The sequence below is a fragment of the Tyto alba genome, unplaced genomic scaffold (assembly GCF_018691265.1).
Source record: "Tyto alba isolate M040663 unplaced genomic scaffold, T.alba_DEE_v4.0 Super-Scaffold_15, whole genome shotgun sequence".
Lineage (NCBI taxonomy): Eukaryota > Metazoa > Chordata > Aves > Strigiformes > Tytonidae > Tyto > Tyto alba.
The window spans coordinates 4,953,479-4,969,221 of record NW_024881277.1 but is presented as its reverse complement, the minus strand read 5'-3'; the positions used below and the strand labels follow the sequence as shown (position 1 = coordinate 4,969,221).

General features: G+C 53.2%; 1 pseudogene; it reads right to left on the bottom strand.

Annotated features, from left to right (window-relative positions):
* Positions 1-1,001: 1,001 nt before the first annotated feature.
* Positions 1,002-15,160, bottom strand: LOC122153027 (annotated as a pseudogene).
* Between the last annotated feature and the right edge of the window lie 583 nt (positions 15,161-15,743).

The following is a 15,743-nucleotide window of genomic DNA, read 5'->3' as shown; positions in this document are numbered from 1 at the left end:
GGACACAGGCACCATGGTTCAGGGAAGCACAACCCAGTCCTGCACTCAGGGGGTTCCCCAGGGGATGTGACTCTCTACATGAAGTGACCTCAAGACACAGTCAGTGTCACAGGCCTTCATGGCACCCCCAGGAATAGCTGATGGATTTTCTGCTCACTCAGATTTATTTCAACACACACACATGATGTGCAGGTTTATGGTTTGTAAAATGCAAAGTTGAACTTCTGACATAACCATTTGGTGTCACTCTGTAGAAGGATAAACAGCCTCTCTGTGCTGCAGTGAGAGGCCTGTGCTGTAAATGGTGGTTGTTATTGTATGGTCTGTGACAATTGCCATGGGGCAGCTTCCCGGGGTGCCCAGCGCACATGGGCACAGGTTAGTCCCCACTTTGCTGTTCCTTCAGGTCTCTCACAGGAGCCTGGCTGTACGAGGACACTGCTGTTTGCCCCCACCCTGCACACACAGACACACGCTTCCACTCCTCAGTGGTGGTTTCTCTCCTGGGATATTTCCTGGGCATGGTCTTGAAAGCAACTCTGGAAGAAGACCTAAGCCTTCATGCACTGCCCAGAGAAGATCCCCCTGTCTGACGGAAACACTGTCATAAAGGCCATCTCTGTCACAGAAGTGCTCAATGCTTGTCTCTACCTGCAGTTAAAGGACTGCCACACCGTGGGACGCTGACCACAGCACAAAACCACTCACATCTTAGACCAATACAAGGGATGATCTGGCAGGTCCAGAGAATGACTTGGAGGAAGGATCTCAAAGCATGTCTCTACAGTGTCCTTTATTTTGTTTAACCACAAAGAGAGCATGGATCCTCATTTACACAGACTCTGGGTCACACAAAAGATTGATAGATACTTAATGATAACAGGGAAAAATAATGACACACTTTTTAGCAGAGAACATAATGTAGAGTAAAACAAAGAAAACAAAAAAAATCAATCCCAAAAGACCCAACTAGAAACTACAGACTGAGATCCTGTATGCAATCAGTTACATTTAGAGTTATTTACAGAAGACACATATTTTATTGTTTCTGAAATTCATCCTGTTACCAGTTTCCTCAGGGCATCCTTGATTTCCTGGTTCCTCATGCTGTAGATGAGGGGGTTCATTGCTGGAGACACCACCGAGTACAGAAACGACACCACCAGGTCCAGGGATGGGGAAGAGATGGAGAGGGGCTTCAGGTAGGCAAAAAATGAAGTGCTGATAAAGAGGGAGAGCACGGCCAGGTGAGGAAGGCACGTGGAAAAGGCTTTGTGCCATCTCTGCTCAGAGGGGATCCTCAGCACGGCCCTGAAGATCTGCACATAGGAGAAAAGAATGAAAACAAAACACCCAAAAGCTAAACAGACACTAAGCACAATAGTCACAACTTCCCTGAGGTGGGAATCTGAGCAGGAGAGCTTGAGGATCTGGGGGATTTCACAGAAGAACTGGTCCACCACATTTCCATGGCAGAGTGGTAGGGAAAATGTGTTGGCAGTGTGCAGGAAAGAATAGAGCAGCCCAGTGCCCCAGGCAGCTGCTGCCATGTGGACACAAGCTCGGCTGCCCAGGAGGGTCCCGTAGTGCAGGGGTTGGCAGATGGCAACGTAGCGGTCATAAGCCATGATAGTGAGAAGATAAAACTCTGTTGTTATCAAGAAGACAAAGAAAAAGAGCTGTGCACCACATCCCAAGTAAGAGATGTCACTAGTGTCCCAGAGGTAATTGGCCATGGCTTTGGGGAGAGTGGTGGAGATGGAGCCCAGGTCAAGGAGGGAGAGGTTGAGGAGGAAGAAGTACATGGGGGTGTGGAGGCGGTGGTCGCAGGTGATGGCGGTGATGATGAGGCCGTTGCCCAGGAGGGCAGCCAGGTAGATGCCCAGGAAAAGCCAGAAGTGCAGGAGCTGCAGTTCCCGTCTGTCTGCAAATGCCAGGAGGAGGAACTGGGTGATGGAGCTACTGTTGAAAAATTGCTTCCACTGGTCATTGGGCACTGTCCATGGAGGAAAAGACATTGAAATGTTAGTGTAGACTTGTCTGAGATAAAACCTACTTCATATCTCTCAGTGACTGCCTCTCTCTTTTAACCAAGTCCTCCGGCTCTGCTGTGAGCTCTGGACGAGTCAGTCCTGCCAGACAGCCATAGATAAATCAGAGCATGGGTGATCACAGATTAAATCCACTTATGTTCAGCATTTTTGCTCCCAATTCACCTTACTGCAAGACATAGCTGTGGGGATATTTGGTTTTTTAAACTGTTTTCGTTGCACCACAACACGAGGAGTGGTTTTAAGGCAGAAATTGATGACATTTCTGCTGAAGTCCTAGTGAAACATTGTGTTTCTTGAGAGACCAAGGGGCTGTCCTGAAATTCAGAGTGAGGAGAGTTGCTCTGTCCATCAGCCCTGGTCTCATCTGCCCTGTGCTGACACTGCTTTGAGCTGGATGATGGAAACAGGGCACTGCTGGGACTAGAGGAATCCAGTCTCCAAGCACAGCTCTCCAAAGCCCTCAGCCCCTCTCATCACACCTGAGGAGGATCTCAGCTCTCCCTTCCCAGCCAGGGACACAGAGGGCTCATTGCAGCTGCCTGTGTGCAGACGCCCAGCAGCATTTCCATGGCCTTAACACTGAGGTGTTTCCTCCCTGGGGCTGCTGGATAACACAGAGATGTCCTGGGAAAGCTCTGCCCACCTGGAGAGAAACCTGCAGCCCAGCACGAGCCCCTCAGAGCAAGAGTTGAGTGTCCTAAAATGGAGGTGTCCTGAAGAGAGAATTGGGTCCTTTGTTTTGCCCTGAGCACACAGATTATGAGGAGACTTTATTCCCATGGACACATCTGCACAGCAGGACCCACAGGGTTGAGCACAAAACTGCTGCTTAACCCCACCACCCCCCATCCCAGCAAGTCCAGGGATGACAGTAAGGGGAGCAGATACAGGAGGGGGAAAATGGAGAAATACCACACTGCTCGTGTTCTTGGAGGCAGAAAGGGACAGGCAGTTGGGTATTGGGTAGTTTCCTCCTCTTCAAGGGTGAGGCCGCTGGGAAGGTGCCCCATGACCTTGAGGGCAGAGGCTGTGTTGGACAGCGGGGAGATCAGGGGGTTGCTCCATGGAAGGCATCTGCACTGCAGGGAATGGCAGGGAGGTGCCCGAATCCCCCCTCCCACAGCGTTCCTGGCAGCAACTCCCTCTCCCTTCATGTCCATAACTCTGGTGCCTGGAGCTGTCCCTGCCTGGAGTCGCTTCTCTGTCCCCTTATCTCCTCCCTGTCAGTGCTGCCAGCCCCCATCCCAGCCACCCTGTGCTCAGCTCTGCCCTGCAGACCCCTCCTGGTAGCAGGACACGGCCCAGGGACAGCTCTCTAGGTGAAGGGGCTCAGGAGCGACTGAGAGTGCTAAAGACAACTGAGATCTGAGTTATTCCACTAGAGTGGAGAAAAAAATTTAGCAATGCCCACCCGGACAACCAAGAAATCTCAAAGAAAAGTTCCTTCCATTTCAAGTAAAAGCAGCCTTGATATCCTTCTTCAGAAGGAACCTCTGCAAAAGACCTCAGAGTGAACTGGAGCTGTGAGCATCCCTGATCCAGGCAGCAGCAGCCTCTGGAGAGCAGAAGGAGCCTGCCCTGGCGGGGGTCTCTCCTTCCCCCCACAGCTTCTCCCCACATTGCCGTGGGGAGCTCCCCGGGCAGGCTGAGTGCTGACCCTGGCAGGCGGCAGAGTCCCTGCCCCAGCACACAGCCCCCTGGGGTGCAGGGACCCTGCTGGGAAGGACAGCCCTGGGCACCCCTGCCTGCACACCCGGCTGCACACCCCTGCAGCCGGCCCCGCCAGAAGGCAGCCCTCATGCCCTGGCCCTCGCAGGGGGCACCAGGGAAGCCCTGCTCGGGAGCAGATCCTCCTCCTCCTCCTCCTCCTCCTCCTCCTCTAGGCAGGAGGCAGATTCCTGGCGGCTCTGCCGCCTTCCCCAGATCCCTCCCCGAGCTGCAGCTGCATTGCCCTGCACCCCCAGACTTACTGTGGCCAGGGCCCTGACGCTTTCTCCTCCTCGGAGCTCTCAGCAGCCTCCCAGCCCAGGCTGCCTTGAAGCTGTGTGTGCCTCGCTGCTCTGCCCTGGGTGCCTGCAGGCAGTGCCCTCAGCCCTGCTGCGCTTTGCAGAGGAGCTGCTCCTGGGCAGAGCTGTCTCTCTGCAGCGCTGCCCACTTGCCAGGAGCTCCCTCCAACCCAGGAGCCCAGCCCAGCTCAGCACCACAGCAACAGACCAAGGCACTTTAATGACCCCTCAGGAGGGTTTGGTGCCAACTCCATGAACATCAAACACAGAGAAGCTGAAGAAACCTCTGAAGAATTCAAAGTTTTATTCAAACTCTAAAGTTTCTTGTGGCTTTAATTGTATCCACTGAGGACACTATTGACAAAGCCTCCCCAGTGTCCTGTTAGAGCAGAAATCTGAAGGCAGTTATGAGAAGTCGGAAACAAAAAGGGAAAGTTGTCTCTGATGCTGAGTAATCCTCAATTTGTTGCATTAAGCCAAAGTTCCAAGTCCTAAGCCCATTAAACAAATGGCCAAGCCACGACCCCCAGCCCCTGGGAAGGGAGATCCTCTCCCTCCCACATTCCTCAGTGCTCTTCCTGGGGTAGGGGGTATGGAGATGTGCACCTCCCAGGCTCCTGAGGATCCACAAGGAGGCCATGAGGACCCTGTGCTGCAAGGGACTGTGCCTCCTCACAGGCATCAGTGTCAGGGACAGCATCCATAGCCAAAATCGTGATGGGGTTGACTTTACTGGAGGCTTTCAGCTTTCCCACAGCCCTCTGTCATCTCCACCACAGGCTGTCCTCTGGGGTTGCATCCCCTGCGCCTCTTTCCCTGCAGGCTGTCCTCATCCCCCCAGCTCTCTCACCTTGCTCCTCCCGAGCATCTTCATTTCTTTCCTGACATTTCACCATGCTCTCTGGCTCTTCCTGGAAAAACAAAGCCTTGTTCTGATCCATACTCCTCCTGGGTCATGTGTTGCACCACAGCATTTATCCTGTTGTCCAGTCTGGACTTCCCCAGCTGCACAGTATGACATTATTTCTTTCTCATGCTGTTTTCCACTATGAAGAAAAAGTCCACCGTCTCTCAAACCACCCTTCAAGGGTTCTTGGGCTACTCCTAGACTGTCCCAAGTCTCCACAACACTTAGCTCAGAATGTTTATATCTAAGCATATTGGACATGTGCTTGAGTCCTCTAAACCCTATCTTGGGGTGATGCCTGGGCACTCTCAAAGGTGTTTGGAGATGAAAACATAGTGGTTACAGGTCAAGAAAGATGGAGTGATACTTTTCACCAGGATCTGTATTAGAAGGATAAGCGGCAATGGTGTTAAAATGAAAGAGGGTAGATTTAGATTTGAAATAAGGAAGAAATTTTTTCCGATGAGGATACTGAGATATTGGAACAGGTTGCCTAGAGAAGTTCGAGGGAGAGGAAATTCACCACTTCTCTGGGCAACCTCTTCCAGTGTTTAACTACCCTCATAGTAAAGAATTTCCTCCTTTTATTTAATCTAAATCTACCCTCTTTCAGTTTAAACCCATTACCCTTTGTCCTATTCCTGCAATCCCTGATAAATAGTCCTTCCCCATCTTTCCTGTAGCCCTGTTTAAGTCCTGGAAGGCCACTAGAATTTCTCCCTTGGAGCCTTTTCTTCTTCAGTCTGAACAAAACAAACTCTCTCAGCCTGTCCTCACAAGGGAGGTGCTCTCACCCCCCCATCATATTCACGGCCTCCTCTGGACCTGCTTGAGCATGTCCATGCCCTTTTTATGTTTGGATCATGAGAGCTGGAAACCAGACTACAGGGCCGGTCTCATGAGAGCAGAGCAGAATGGGAGAATCCCCCACCTTGACCTGCTGGCCACACTTCTCTTGATGCAGCCCAGGACACGGTTGGTTTTCTGGCCTGCGAGTGCACATTGCTGGATCACAATCAGTTTTCCATGAACTACCACCCCCAAGTCCTTCTCCACAGAGCTGCTCTCAATCCACTCCTTGCCCAGCATCTATTTGTATGTGAGGTTGTCCCAAGCCATGGGTAGGACCTTGAACTTGGCCTTGTTGAACTTCATGAGGTTTGTATGGGCCCACTTCTCCAGCCTGTCCAGGTTCCTCTGGATGGCATCCTTTCCCTCCAGCATGTCACCACACCACACAGTTTGGTGTCATCTGTGAACTTGCTGAGGATGCACTCGATCCTTCTGTCCATGACGGCAACAAAGATGTCAATCAATACCAGACCCAACTCCAACCCCTGAGGGATGACACTCATCTCTGTTCTCCAATTGGATGTTGAGCCTGTGACCTCAGCACTTTGAGTTCGACCCCCCAACCAATTCTTTATCCACCGAGTGGTCTATCTGCCAAATCACCGTCTCTCCAACTCTAGACGAAGATGTCATGCGGGACCGTGTCAAGTGCTTTGCACAAGTCCACGTAGATGACGTCAGTTGCCCTTCCAACTGTTCTTTGGTGAGGCCAGCAACAGGCAAGACAGGTGTGTGTGCATGTCATGTTGGTGTGTGTGTCAGTGGGTGTAACTCATGGTCTGAGCCTGGTCGGCAGCCAAACACCACACAGCTCCCACCTGGGAATGGGGAAGGAAGCAGAGGGGCAAAGGGAGACTCACGGGTTGAGATAGAAACAGTTGAATAATGGTGATAAAATAATACGGTGGCAGTATGAACGGGTAATGTAAAATACAATTGCTCACTAACCGCTGACTGACACCCAGCCGGCTCCCAGCCAGCGATCCTGAAACACAAAGATGCCGCGACCACAATCCCAAAAGTGAGAGTGTGCCCCTTTCCGCCCACCCCTCCTTTATATGGTGAGCATAACGTCACATGACATGGAATATTGGCCAATCCAGGCCCGGTGCTCCAGCTGTGTTCCCTCTCTGCTTCTTGTGAGCCTGTGCACAGGCAGGACACGGGGAGCTGGAGAGTCCCTGAAATCTCCGTGTGCATCAGCACTCCTACAGCTACCAAAAAGGAACAGGAACTCTATTCCAGTCTGAACCAGGACCGTGTCCACCCCTTGTTCCATATCCTTTGCATTATCCTCAGGTTCCATATTTCCTAATACAGTCTAATAAATTACTGTCCTTTTCCCTGGTCTTAGGCATGTGCACACAGATATAATTCCCTTAGCCCATGGGCCATCTTAAGCCCATACGTGGAATTACCTTTGCCCAAGGACCTGGGTGCACTTGGTCCTTGCAGTCTATATACTGCAGAATGTATCGTGAGTTCATTTGGTCCATAGCTTCAGGTTCCATCTGTCCTAACAGTCTCTTAAGGCAGGAGGAGGGATTCTCAGTTGGTAGGGCACAGGTGTCCTTGGGCCTGGCAAGAGGATGGCATGCAGTCTCTGTTGCAGTTGGAGCTGGTGGCTGATGCATCTGACGCTGTCTGTATTCAGTCTGCAGCAGTCGCTGGGTATCAGTTGCTGAAACGAATCGTGACTTTATCAAAGTTCGTGTTTTTCTTCATGAATATGATGCCATTAGCATAATATGTGTCAACCATAGCAATGTATTTATACGGTTGTTTGGTGATTAATGTAATACAGTTTATTGGCTATTTTCACCTAACATCAAGTCCCCTTGAGGCACACATCGGACATCCTCATCCTTCTGCATTGCCCACCAAGTGCACCCAGGTCCTTGGGCAAAGGAAATACCACGTATGGGCTTACCTTTACCTGAAGTAGGAGTAACCCAAATAGTCTTCCACAGCATGTGCTTAAGGTGCACTACTGGGACTCTATCTCCATCTGCAGTATGTAGAATTTTGACTGGGCAGGGCCATCCTGGTTGGTAGATGCTCTAGTTTTGACTAACCAGGTGGGCTTTGCTAAATGTCTGTCCCAGTGTTTAAAAGTTCCTCTTCTCATTGCTCTCAGCGTGGTCTTTAGTAGCCCATTGTACCACTCAATTTTCCCAGAGGCTGGTGCATGGTAGGGGATGTGATATACCCCTCAATGCCATGTTCTTTTGTCCAGGTGTTTATGAGATTATTTAAAAAATGAGTGCCATTATCTGACTCAATTCTTTCTGGGGTACCATGTTGCCACAATACTTGTTTTTCAAGGCCCAGAATAGTGTTCTGAGCAGTGGCATGGGGCACGGCCTATGTCTCCACCCACCCGCTAGTTGCTTCCACCATTGTGAGCACATAAAGTTTGCCATGTCAAGTATTGTGGAAGTGTGATGTAATCACTCTGCCAGGCCTCCCCATATCTATATTTTAACCACAGCCCTAGATACCAAAGAGGTTTTAACCTCTTGGCTTGCCTGATTGCAGCATGTGTATCACATTCACGGATAACCTGTGTGACAGTTGTCATGGTTTGGGCCTGGTCAGCAGATAAACGCCATGCAGCTGCTCACCCACCCTCCCCCCCACTTGGGAATGGGGAGGGAATCGGAGGGGCAAAGGGAGACTCACGGGTTGAGATAAAAACAGTTTAATAACAGTAACAGAATAATATGGTGACATGATGAATGGGTAACGTACAATACAGCTGCTCACCTCATAACATACTATTTGCAGGCTCCCTCAGTATCCAACACTCTCCCAGCCCCAGCTGTGTCCCATGTGGGCATTCACAGACCTCCCTTCTCTTCAGTCTGCCAGGGTCTGCACCAGGAGAGAGGCCGGGCAGGGCTGGCTGGTCCCCCCATACAGGCACTGAGACCAGCAGGAGGATGGAGATGGTTTAGCAGCAACGCTCACCCATAAACCTGGGTGAGCAGCCAGTGCTGTAAATGACCAGCTAGATAGGCTGGGGGGTGATGAATGTCCTGGGCCACCTTTCCAGTCTGGCCATGCCACCAAGAGCACAAAGTGGCACCCTCTCTCCTCTGCCTTCATATCTTTGATCCCTGTCATGAGCCCTGGCTCCGCACCACAAATCCCCTGGTGTGAGTGCTCACCCTGCATCTTCACACAGTATAAGATGTACACTGGTGTTTTTCTCTCCAAGGCACTTTCCACACCAGCCCAGCACCTCCCCAGCACTCCCCATGCCCACCACACTCTCCCCAGACCATCCCAGCCCAGTACAACATCCCAGTCTTGGCTGGCCCCAGGGCATTGCCCAGCGCAGGGTGCTGCAGAGCTCTGGGCACTCACCCCACAGCCCCAGCCCCTCGGAAGGTCACAGCAGCTCCTGGGGCACAGAGGGCTCTCAGCCTCCCCATCAGCCCCAGGGCTGGGGCCAGCCATGCCATGAGCAGACGCAGGCCAGCGTCTCCCTCTCTCTGCTGCTCTTCTCTCCAAGAGATCCTGATTGCCCAGTGCTGGCAGCCCCTCTGTGCCCGTCCCTCTCCCCAGCACAAGACTCCTGCACTGGGGGCTCCCCAGGCAGCTCCTGCTGTGCCAGCCAGAGAAAAGCTGCCCAAACTGGTGCCTCCAGAAATAGGTCTGCTCTTGTCGCGGGATGTCACCTCAGGCACGGCCCTGAGCTGGCGGTGCTGCTCTGCAGGGCAGTGGTGGCTGAAAGCCACGGGGAGATGGTCCCAGGGAGATCCCCATGGATCAGCCATCATTGCCATTGCACTGGGCACCCCCACGTGAAGGGGCAGCACAGGCCTATTCCCTAACACATCCCCCCATGCCCTCCTGCCCTGAACCCCTGGAGAACCCCAGCACAGCAGCACGCTCAGAGGGGCAATTCCTTCAGCCTGTTCCTGACCTCAGCTTGGGAGGAAGAGACCAACCTCCAGATATCGGCACTGAAAAAATTGTTTTATTACAGATATGTGACTAGGAAGGCCAGCTGTACTGTCCTACCAGACACATGCACAAAAGCCTCTCTGTCAGAGAGGCTGGTTCATGTCTCTGAGGAAGAGGAGTGGATACAGACATTTTAGGAACAAACAAGAGTTTCACAAATAAAATGCTTACTGCACAGAAGGTTTCAGATAAGAATTAGAAATGACTTCTGAAGAGACACGGGCGGCTTATCCCTGTTGAGAGTCAGCTGAGTGAATCAGCTTCTTCAGTGCGTCCTTCATCTCCTGGTTCCTCATGCTGTAGATGAGGGGGTTCACTGCTGGAGGCACCACCGAGTACAGAACTGACACCACCAGGTCCAGGGATGGGGAGGAGATGGAGGGGGGCTTCAGGTAGGCAAAGATGGCAGTGCTGATTGAAATGGGATATTAACCAAAATTGGTATTATGCTTGCACGAGATAGATATTGCTATGTTTGTATTGCTCAGCCGCTATCTCCTGTTTAGTACAAAGCCTCCCCTCCACCCCTAAGTAAGTGGGTGTCAGCAGAAGATTACCCCACAACCAGCACAAACCAGCTCTGCGGTTTAGCCCGGGTCCAGGAGGCGATAGAGACTGCGCAGGAATTCAGGATGAAAAGTTCAGCAGTGAGGAAGAGGAGATACTTCCTCCCACGACCACCGCCCAGCCCTTCACGACCCCTGCCCAGCACCAAAGGAACTCACTGCGCAGCCGCAAGGAGGAGGAGACCTAATTATAATAAGAAGGGAGGGTAGGCGGGGATATGTTGTGAATATGTATAAGCGTCTCATGAATATGCAACACTTTGTAACATATAAGCAAGGTGGGAGCAGCAGGGGGGGCACAGGCTTGTTGTGGCGGAGCGATTCCCCATGTGCCCGGCGCCGAATAAACATACCTGCTTTACAACCCTTAGTTGTGAAGTCTTTCATCCGTAAATCAGAGTGGTTTGTGATAAATAACGGAATTATTCTGCTTTTGCTAAAAGTAATTAAACAATTACTTTTATTGAGTCAGGCTAAAGCTGTTATTAAAATTAGTGTTGCTAAAATTATAACAGTCAAGCAAGGCTTTTTTGGTCACAAGTTAGGCATGTGGTTGGGCATGGTGGGGAGTTGGGCAAGGAGGAGGATGGGGAGTGGTCTGTGGTTAGGTGTCATGTAAAGGGGAACTTGGGTGGGGGGGCTGGGGAGGAATGGAAGCCAGCAGAAAAGGGTTAAGCGAAGAACTCCTGATGGAGAGAGACCTGGACTTCGGCCCCCCCCCCCCCCCCCCCCGAGAGGGCAGTGGAAAAGTACTGAGAGAGACAGCCTCGGAGAAACAAAGAAAAAGGAGCTCTGCAGGTGTGAAGAGGTGAAAACCCGCCAGTTTTCGCTCAACTAATGATATCTCCTGGTTGCTCTATGAAAATAATCCCCTGTTGGGGCAGGGGGTGCCCCATTGCCCCCAGCGCTGTGTTCTTTGCTCCGCTGACTCTGTCCCCAATAAAACATGTTTTTGCTAGACGTGAGCTTGTTTCTCACAGGTAAACGTAGCAGACCGGCGGAGAGGTGGAGGCTTCTCGGAAAAGCCGGGACTATTCCTGCCTTGCAGGCACCCAGAGCCCGGGCTTCTGTCCCGGGGCATGCCCGCGGGGCGCAGGGACCCCCCCCCCCGCGCTGGGGCACAGAGAATGCCTGCCTCTGGGGGCTCCCCTGGGCTCAGGGGGTTCATTCCCGGTTTGGGGGACAGCGGGAGGAGCCCGGCCCGGCTGCGCCCGGCAGCCAGCGAGGGCGGGCGAAGGCAAACGGCCCCGGCCCGCTCTGGCCAGGCCCGGCCCGACCCAGCGCTCCCCTGGGGCCCACGGGGAGCGGCTGGGGAGGGCGGCCCCGCCCCCGCGCTGCTCCTCAGGCCCCGCCCCCGGCCGGCCGGGACTGCCGGGCCGCCTCCGGCCCCGCCCATTGGCTCAGCCGTGGCCAATGGCGTGGCTGTTGCCGGGCAGGGCAGCCCGGGCCCCTCCTCCCAGCGCCGCCCCGCGCCCCCTCCCCAGCGCGCGGGGCCTGAGCGGGCCGGGCTCGGGGCGGTTTGTCCGTCCCTCAGAAAGGGAGCGGGAACAAACCCCGCCGGCAGCCGCTTCCCCAGCGCCGCTGTGCCCGGGCTCAGCCGCGCTCCTCCCTGCCCGGCTCCTCGGCCGCCTCTCCCCCTCGAGCGAGCGCCGCAGCGGGACGGGGCACGGGGCTGCGGGCGCCTCGTCTCTGCCGCCCCTTCCTCCTCAGGCCGTTTCCCTGCTCCCGCCTGGGCCCCGCAGGCCCCAGCTGCGGCCAGAGAACCTGCTGCTGCCTGGGCTCCTCTCCAGGGGCCGCAGCTCCTGCCAGGGTCCCGCTCGGGCCTGGGCTCTCCGCGGGCTGCAGCTTCCTGCTGGCGCTGGCCGCCCGAGGGGGACGGCGTTGGTGGCTGCGTCCTCTTCTCGGCAGCCATTTCCCAGCAGCGCAGGCTCCGTGAGGCTGGCCGGGAGAGCCCCCGGGGGGGGCACTCACCCGGGCCGAGCCCTGCTCCAGCCCGCCACCCGGCCCATGAATTAAGGAAGGTGGCAAAGAGTCCTGGGCCCAGCCCTGACCGCTGGATGCCACCGCTGGTTCCTGGCCTCCAACTACGCCCGGTGCCACTGAGCAGCACCCTCGGCCCGGCCGTCCAGCCTGTTGCAGTCCCGCTCGGTGCTGGCTCATGCAGCCCATTGCCGTTCCAGTGACTAGAACTCGAACTTTAAGAGAATGCAAGGTGGGCACATGCAAGCCCACAGCTTTCAAAACCCCATACCAAAAACTTGTAGTACTGGCTATTTCCACCAACTGCCTCAAATCCTACAGAGAAGGAAGGAAACACCCCGTAAATTACACATGCAAGGCAACAAGTTTTTTTAAATCTGGCTTTGGCTTTTCTGACTGCTCGTTCCCAATGAGTGCTGGTTTTGCAAGGCGATCCCAAAAGCAGAACACGGGTTAAAACTCTTTCTCGAGGGACCTTTGGGCAGGGGGGCCAGCCAGCAGAGCTGCCCGAGTCTCTGGAAAGTCTCTCTGAGCTCCTCCTGGGCAGAGGCAGCACTGGGAGGAAGCCCCAGGAGCTGTGGGAGGGAACAGCCAAGGGCCTCCCAAAGGCTCTCCTGGAGGGCTGCAAAGGCAGAAGGGCCAAAGGTGGAGAAAATGGGATGGATCTAGGTGGGGTGCTTGGAGAGGGAGCGGTGCTGCAACTGCGAAGAAAGCTGCAGCTTGTGGGAGGGAAAAGAGATCCCAGAAATAAGTCCACTGTCCATCTGTTGCCCTGGCCACCTCCCCGGAGCTGCCTTGGTCAGGCAAGGCAGACCCTGTGGTCCCACAGAAGCCCACCTGCTCGCTGCCGGCCGCCCACTGACTGAGGAAGGAACGGGCGTAGGACAGTGCTGGTGGGGAATAAGCCCTTTCTCCAGGTTGCAAATCCGAGCACCTCCTCTGGGGTTCAGTCATTTTCTTGGAGCCGTTCCTACAACAGAGAGAAGACATAACCAAGATGAGAATGGGAAACTTGACTGGTGTCAAAACAAGACCTTGTCTTTATGCCCCTGACAGCCTCCATTTCAGAGAAACATAGAATCATAAAATGCTTGGAAAGGGAAATTAAAGACTGTCTAGTTCCAACCCCTTCCCATGGGCAGGGGCATCTTCCATCAGACCAGGTTGCTCAAGGCCCTTGTCCAACCTGGCTTTGAACACTTCCAGGGAGGGGGCAGCCACAACTTCACTGGGCAACCTCTTCCAGTGAAGGGGTAAAGGGAGTCTCATAGGTTGAGATAAAAACAGTTTAGTAACTGTAATAAAATGAAACAACAATAGTAGAAAGTACAAATGGGCAATGCACAATGTGATTGCTCACCACCCACTGACTGCTACCCAGCCTATTCCTGGCCAGCAGTCCCAAAATCCCAAGATCCCCCAATGGCAATCCTGGAAGCGAGGGAGAGCCCCCCTCTTCCTGGCCGCCCCTCCTTTCTACACTGAGCATGACGTTACATCACAGGGAATATTTAGTTGGCCACTTTGGATCCGGCGCTCTGGCCGTGCTCCCTCCCAGCTTCTTGTGCACCTGCGCACGGGCAGGACACGGGGAGTTGGAGAGTCCTTGATGTCTCAGCAACAACTGAAAACATCAGTGTGTTACCAACATTTTTCTAATACCAAATCCCACACTGAATCCAAAGCACAGTGCTATTCTAACTACTAAAAAGAAACGTTAACTCTATTCCAGCCAAAACCAGGACCTCAACATTGGACAGCTTCAGATAGCAGACAAGTAGCAGTTTACAGCAGGGCAGCAGCCTAAAGTCCATCAAGGAAAGACAAGGACTGGCGTGGGTTAGGTCAGATTTTTCAGCACTGAAGGATGCAGGTAGTAATTGTCTCCTATGACAGTAAGAGAAACACAGAAAGAGAAACAGAAACATTTTGTGACTTGTTTTTACCTGGCATAAAACAGTAAGTAGGCTTGCTGCCTGAGAACTGTGTCGATGTCTCAGCAGTTCACAGATGTATCGTCCATCTTGTGTCACCCTCCATTGCTGGCCTGTGAAGAAAGGCATCGATACCTGGAGATGAACTGCGTGGTTTCTCCAGAAGAACACAGGCAGAAAACTACAGAACCAAGAGTACACACACCAAATCAAATCCGCTCCAGCCCCTAAGGAGACCTTCTTCCCCAAAACCTTGGCTGCCAGTAACCTTGCCATGCAAATTTGTTTTCCCCAGCACACATTTTTCCCTTCTTTGGAAGGAAGTTGCTCTTAACCTTTGTGTAGCAGTAGTAGTGTCCTGCCTGACAGCTGTCACCACTGTGTACCAGGACGGCATATAAGCAGTAGAGGAGCGGTTCTCCAGTTGTCTGCGACATGTACGGGTGGAGATCCAGATACTTGGGATAATCCACGACCTACAGAGAGACCAAGAGGTCTCCGAAATGATCCTGAAACACTAAATGAAATAGTCCTCAAAGAGCAGGGGCCAGAGGTGTATAAAAACATCACTGGGGCTCATGAACACTTGGTCTTCCCGCAAGTGATGTCTTTGGGTGGCAGGAAACTGTTGTCAGCCAAAGCAGCTCAGTTGGATCAGAGTACACGCTTGTCTTCCCACGGGAACTCTCCTCTCCCCAGAATGAAACATGAAAAATGCAACATGAGGGCACTGCTTTGGGAAATCTGCTTCAGGAAGAGAAACTTGCACTCCAGTTGCGTACGCACAGTTGCCGATCTTCCCATTGGTGAAATCTTCAAACCTTTTCAGACACACCGTGAGAACCCTGGGTGCGCGATGGACGGTAAACCTCTTGGTGGCAGCAACCATCTTGTCACACCTTGAAGCCAAGCACAGAGCCCAGTGCTGAAATGCACCCTGCCTTGCCCCAGGTGGCCAGGCAAGCTCTCCTGTCTCACACAGCCTTACGCTATTTTAAGGTTATTCAGTACCATAAGGCCATACGAAAAAGTGCTGTGTCTCATTATTGTGCATCAAACCTATGTGAAAAGGTGACTTATGATGGACAACATGCTGCACCCGCACGCAGGATCTAGTACTAATATGTCGTTAGGAATCATCTTACTGGCTACATTTAAAGCTGTTTTTGCCATCCAGCTGCTCGGGTGTCACAAATTCCTCCAGAGCTGTGGTGACAGATGAGGCTGCCTGGAGGAGTGAGAAAGGAGAGCACTGAGCTGTGGGAAATACCCTCGCCAAGCACTCACTAGGAGCTTACACAAAAACCCAGCTAGATGACGTTGAGGAGAGCCACTGCGAACCCCCAGGCAGTGTCCAGGAGGAGGCAGAAAGAGGGTATTATGGTCGACATTTCCCTCATTTCCCCAGGATTTCTGGGGCTGTCAAGAGCTACGTGCCTGTGCCACCGCTCAGTTCAGTTCCCGATGGTGTG